This window comes from Scylla paramamosain, chromosome 3, assembly GCF_035594125.1.
Source record: "Scylla paramamosain isolate STU-SP2022 chromosome 3, ASM3559412v1, whole genome shotgun sequence".
Taxonomy (NCBI): Eukaryota; Metazoa; Arthropoda; class Malacostraca; order Decapoda; family Portunidae; genus Scylla; species Scylla paramamosain.
Window position 1 is genome coordinate 13,206,501 of NC_087153.1, and position 6,000 is coordinate 13,212,500.

General features: G+C 52.9%; 1 protein-coding gene across 2 annotated transcripts in view; it reads right to left on the reverse strand.

The window, feature by feature from the left end:
* The window catches only part of LOC135090618 (RNA-binding protein MEX3B-like), a 72,725-nt gene that overhangs the window by 23,089 nt on the left and 43,636 nt on the right, over nt 1-6,000 (reverse strand). Inside the window, exon 2 of one of the 2 annotated variants that reach the window (XM_063987544.1) lies at nt 666-715. The exons of the other annotated variant lie outside the window; for it this stretch is intronic. The gene's annotated coding sequence lies outside the window, so the exon portion shown is untranslated. The remainder of the gene's footprint in view (nt 1-665; nt 716-6,000) is intronic. 2 annotated transcript variants of the gene reach the window in all.

The following is a 6,000-nucleotide window of genomic DNA, read 5'->3' on the forward strand; positions in this document are numbered from 1 at the left end:
GGAAATGAGCGGGAGATAAGGCGAAGTGGATGGGAGTGGTGAGGTGGATAAGTGAACAGAGATGAGGTGAAGTGGATGGGAGAGATGAGCGGGAGGTAAGATGAAGTGGTGGACGGAGACGCCTGATGGTGGAAGAATGGATGGGAGTGGTGAGGTGAAGTGAGGGGAGGTGAAGTGGGTGGAGAGATGAGGTGGAGAGGCGTACGTAATGGGCGGGAGAAGTCGAGACCTAAGCCAGAGATGGTAAAACATTCACTCTGCCTTCTGCTGTTGATAGAATCTCTCGTTCCTTTCCTTCTTCGTTCCTTCATGCATAACTATCGCTGACTCACTCACTTTATTCCTCCTCCTCCTCTTCTTCTTCTTACTGCTGCTACATCGTTACTCTTCCAGATATAAACAATTCCAACAAGTTTTTGCTCTCCTACCAGTCATTTTCCCTGCGTCTGAACTCCTCCGTTACTCTTCTGACATAACACAGTCTCCCCGTCCCCTCCTTCCCTCCATCCCTCTCTCTCCTCTTCCCCTGAACGAATGGGTACTCTCTCTCTCTCTCTCTCTCTCTCTCTCTCTCTCTCTCTCTCTCTCTCTCTCTCTCTCTCTCTCTCTCTCTCTCTCTCTCTCTCTCTCTCTCTCTCTCTCTCTCTCCTTGCCTTAAGCCTTACCCTTACGCACCACTGCCCACTCACTGCCTCACTCATCCCTTGCGTCTCACCTGCAAGAAAAAAAAAGATTTAGTTATACAACGACAGCAAATTAATCATATTAGTAATATAAAAGTATAAGACATTTATGGATAGGAGTAGATGTAGGTATGTAGTCTTGTTAAGGGACTGTCATGTGTAGGCCTGGTAAATTCTTAAAGCTTCCGTTATTTTATTAAGTTTCTATGTTCTTATATCACAAAGACCACATTGTATTGTCTTTCTTCTCTTACAGCTTTTCTTATTTTGTGTTTTTGTTTCCCTTATTCACTGTTCCTCCTGTTTGCCTTATTTTATGCTCCTGTTCTCACAAGGGCCACATTACGCTGCCCTGAGAACGACCCATGAGTGTCACGTGCCCGGGTTTGTTATCCTGCGCGGTAATGGTCCACACTTGGCTGCCTGCCCAGAGGTGCGAGTCTTCATATCCAGGTAGGACGAGTCGGGCAAGCAGTCTCCTCACACCCTCGCTTCTGTTACCTAGCAGTCCTTCGGCGCCATCAATAAGTCGGGTGTGTGTTTTTTTTTTTTTTTTTTTCCCATGCGTCTCCCGCCACAGCACTCACCCGTGGCACCACAGTGAGGAAAGGGTGGTGCTAAGAGGGCTGTTCCTGCTTGCACTGGTTATCTGAAAGCTTAACACACGCTTCTTCCTGCCCTGGTACGCTCGGCCTTTACACCTTTAAGCCTTTTAAGGTGGTACTGTTGTGAAGGTGGATGCACGGCGTCGCGGCAGGCAGGCGGCGCGGGAAGGGCAGCAGTGGTTTGGTGAAAGGTAAGGTTACAGCATCCGGGATGTTTCTTATGTACATATTTCAGGCCAATAACGTCAGGCGAGGTGCTGCGGCCGTATAGCGGGGGCGATGACGTGCGATGCGGCGGCAGGGCGTGGCCTGGCCGGGCGAGGCCAACCCCTTTGCAGCAGGAATGAGGGAACCATTCTGTATAAACAAGGACATGCCGGATGCGCCATGACCAGGATACCTTCCATCGCCCTGATAACACCGCTATTTCCCTGCTTCTTCGCGCCCCTCTCATGCCCTTCACATCCCCGAACCACTGCGGCAAAGCGAGGCTTTCCACGCAGGACATACACACACACGTTCACCAGCGGCGGCGTGTTATTCAGAGCAAGGCTAAGCCGCCTACGTCACCCTAGTGGTGGAGGTCGCGGCGGCAGCAAGTGGCGATAGCATGGTGCCAACACGACGGTGCCGCCATCCTTGTTCCGCCTTCAACACTGGCCCGGCCCACGTCCGCACGTCTTACATGAAGCTGCTCGTGAAGACTGAGGGGGCGGAAACCTGCCAAATAATACGCCAGGGGGTGAAGGAGGGAGGGGAGGTGATGCTGAACGAGGCACGTGACTATCTTGCCCATTGTGGTGCTCTTATGTAGTACAGCAGGCCCCCCGGTGCGGTATTGCTGGCGGAGAGGGAGACAAGGGAGGGCGACAGGGGGTGGGGAAGAGCACGGTGGTGGTGGTGGCGGCGGCGGTGATGGTGTCCTTGTCGCGCCTATCTCTCTCTCTCTCTCTCTCTCTCTCTCTCTCTCTCTCTCTCTCTCTCTCTCTCTCTCTCTCTCTCTCTCTATATATATATATATATATATATATATATATATATATATATATATATATATATATATATATATATATAAACAGGAACCAAGAACAGCTTCAGCACCAACATACAAAGACAGAAAACGCTTCTACTACCACACCAAACAACGCCACTCGCTCACAACTACACCTACTCTCTCTCTCTCTCTCTCTCTCTCTCTCTCTCTCTCTCTCTCTCTCTCTCTCTCTCTCTCTCTCTCTCTCTCTCTCTTTCTCAAGAAAGCTGGGAGGAGGCAATATGGGAGAAGTGCGTAGGAATTCTCACACACACACGAGTGTGTGTGTGGGGGGGGGGGGCGGATGAGTCGCAGGGGAAAAGAACGGAGAGGCAAAGGAGTACAAGTTTTTAGCAGCATCGAAGGTGAGGAGGGGGAGGGGGAAGAGGAAGGAGAGGGGGGAAGAGTTACGAAGGCGAGGTGAATTGAGGTGAAAATGAGTGAGCTGAACTGTGTGGGTTACTTACTGAGCGAGTGAAGGGCGACGGCGGCGGTAGTAGTAGTAGTAAGAGGAGGGGTACGACGAAAACAAGTAAGGAGGAGGAGGAGGAGGAATTAAGTACAAGAACCAAAATGGATGGTAGCAAGAAAGAAAAGAAACCAGGCGATGTATCGAAGAATGAGATGAGGAAGACGAAAATAGAGAGAGAGAGAGAGAGAGAGAGAGAGAGAGAGAGAGAGAGAGAGAGAGAGAGAGAGAGAGAGAGAGAGAGAGAGAGAGAGAGAGAGAGAGAGAGAGAGAGAGAGAAATAGGGGGTGAAGCAGCTGATAGCGGATGAGGAAACGGATACAAGGGGATGGATGAGGGACAGGTGGGTGGAGGTGGAGGGAACAGAGAGGAGGGAGAGGGAGAGGGAACACAGCTGCGCCACAGAGAGACTCTTCAAGCCCAGCGGTGAGGCAGAGGGCACCAGGGCCAGTCGGAAATTATTGTATATGACCTGAGAGGGAACCGTTGTGAAGGGTTGGGGAGGTGGGAGAGATGGGAGAGCAAAGGCGTGGGTGAGAGTGCTGTGGTGTGGGAGAGTGAGTGATGAGGGAGGGAGGGAGAGAGGGGAGTGTTATAGAGGCAGGGAGAGCGGGGAAGATCTGGGAAGAGACGAGAAGTATCTTTGGCAGGCTGGACAAACCCATCCCACCACCACCACCACCACCGACGCCGCAGCAGAAGGTCACTGGCTCAAACGGCTCCTGCAAGCAGCTCCTCGAGTGTATCCCTCTCTCCCCCTCCACCAACTAACCTTTTTCTGACCCATATCTTTCACTCGTCCTTTCTCCCAAGCGTTCATATTAACCATTTCCAGATCGACGCGTGCGTGCATGCACGCATGCACGCACGCACACATATTGTTTCTTAAATATAAAACTAAAGGCAATAAACTTGTTCTCACTCACACACACACACACACACACACACACACACACACACACACACACACACACACATCGCCCTAGTTTTGCGAGTCCACTATGGGTATACACGAAGGCGTGGGGACGTCCGGCAGGCGGACCTTCCGTACCCCGGTCCCTTAGTGCGGTGGGACAAGACGGATGCTGGAGGCTGAGGCGAGGCGGTGGCCACCACAAACCACACCACCATCGCACCAGCACACACCACATCACCTCGCCATTCCCCACATGGTGTTTGTATTGCTGCCGTGAATCTGGTGGCGTCGTTGATTACCGATGCGGATGGACGGAGGGGAGGTTAGAGGAAACAGGGAAGATTAAAGAGAAAGGCGCTAACGTTCAACACAGCATAGCACAGCACAGCACAGCACGTGGGAACCGGACACAGGCGTTGGACGGATGGATGGAAGAAAGGTGCGAGGAAATGTGCACCAATGAGTGATTCAGGAAGGAAGGGAACACGTGAGGCCGCGTGAGTCACCTGCGGCAGGATGTGACAGTGGAGGGTTGGATCAGACCACGCCACGCCACTGCGCTGTTCCCGTCCCCTTCGGCGCCAGCAATTAGTGGAGGCAGCCACTCCACGCAACACCACGCCACGCTACACCAGCTGCCGCTACACCAATCCACCACCTCACTATGTAATCATGTCCATCTGTCTGTCAAGCAGCCTCCTCGTTTCCTCCCCTCTCCCCCCGTTCATGCGCACCGCCTCCCATGCAAGTAGTAACCAACCATCCACCCCCTCTCCAGCCCTTCCCACCTGTGTTGAGGAGTAAGTGACCTTTAAATGTCGCCCGCGATGAGATGACCTGCTGCTCACGTCCCTCCCTCGCCAGGCCACTCTAGTAACAAATGTAACCCGGCCTTATATGTCAAAGTGGCGGTGGCGGTGAAGTCCTACATTTCCCTGGTGGTGCACTGCCAAACACCGCAGCATTGGAGTGGAGCAAGGCATCACATAGCGAGGCGAGAACACCCCAGTCTGCACAAGGCCGCTCAGCCCACATGCGGCACCTCCTCTGTACCACCGTGTCTATCACCCTGAACACCCCGTCTATTGCAATAACTGTACTACATATTCCTTACTGAATCTTACCCCAGTAAGGAGCCTCTATAAGGTCGCCTCGCAGCCTCAGTAAGCTTTATTTACGCGTGGCTGGAGCCTTGCCCATTCTGTCCTGCCGTGCCCGCGCGCTGCCCACCCAGACAGCGACGGGCACCGCTCACCCTCCCGGAAGCACATCTCCAGCCAGTGACCGCTCATCAACACCGACACTTAGTCACTTCGGGCATATTTACTGAATTTTATAGTGGTGCCTAAATTGCTCAGGGATTTAAGTTTTATTGTGCCTAGACTGGCCGGGAACTGCAGGGAATGTTGTCTAGCATACTGACGTGACTCATACAATGAACACGTGTGCAAGCCATGTCCTGAGGCCCTGGCACCCTCAACCCTAACCCCACCCGACAGGTGTGTGTGTGTGTGTGTGTGTGTGTGTGTGTGTGTGTGTGTGTGTGTGTGTGTGTGTGCGCGCGCGCGCACGTCGACGCACCTGCTTAAGTTAATCGCATCGTCACAATCCTGGCAGTACACAAGAATACTCAACACGTACTAAAACATCGTAACTTTAATGTGAGACCGAGAATGACAACACACACACACACACACACACACACACACACACACACGGTGAAGTGGAGGGAGGGTGGCATGGCTAGTGACGTCACAAGAGGCAGAGTACCTCCAAGCACAACTCTTACACAGCCTCTCCTCTCTCTGCTGATAACCTTCCTCGCCCTCCTCAACGCCCACCCGTATTATTACCCTCCCCTGCTGCCGTGAGATGGCTGGCAGGGGCGCCACCTCACGTTAACTCCTTAAACCATGATCACTCTCCCCTTCCCCGTCTCAACGGAATAACTACGACACACACACAAGCACACACACACACAAACGCACAGACACACACACACGTCAAATATCAGGCAGGATAAGCTATCACCGCCACTTTTATCCACATCCTCCCTTCCCCTCCCTGGTGACTCAGTGGCTTCAAAATATTAACATTACACCTCCTCCTCCTCCTTCTTTCTGGGTCGATAGTGGGACACAGCGCCCCTCTCTGCCTCGCTCTCCAGGCCCGCGGCGAGGAAGGCAGGGAGGGAGGCTGGAGGAGAAAATGGGCGAGTAGAGGAAGGGAAGGACAAGGTAGAGTAGCTATCCCTCCGGCTAAAGCACTCACCCCTCGTCACCGTATCGTCCTCC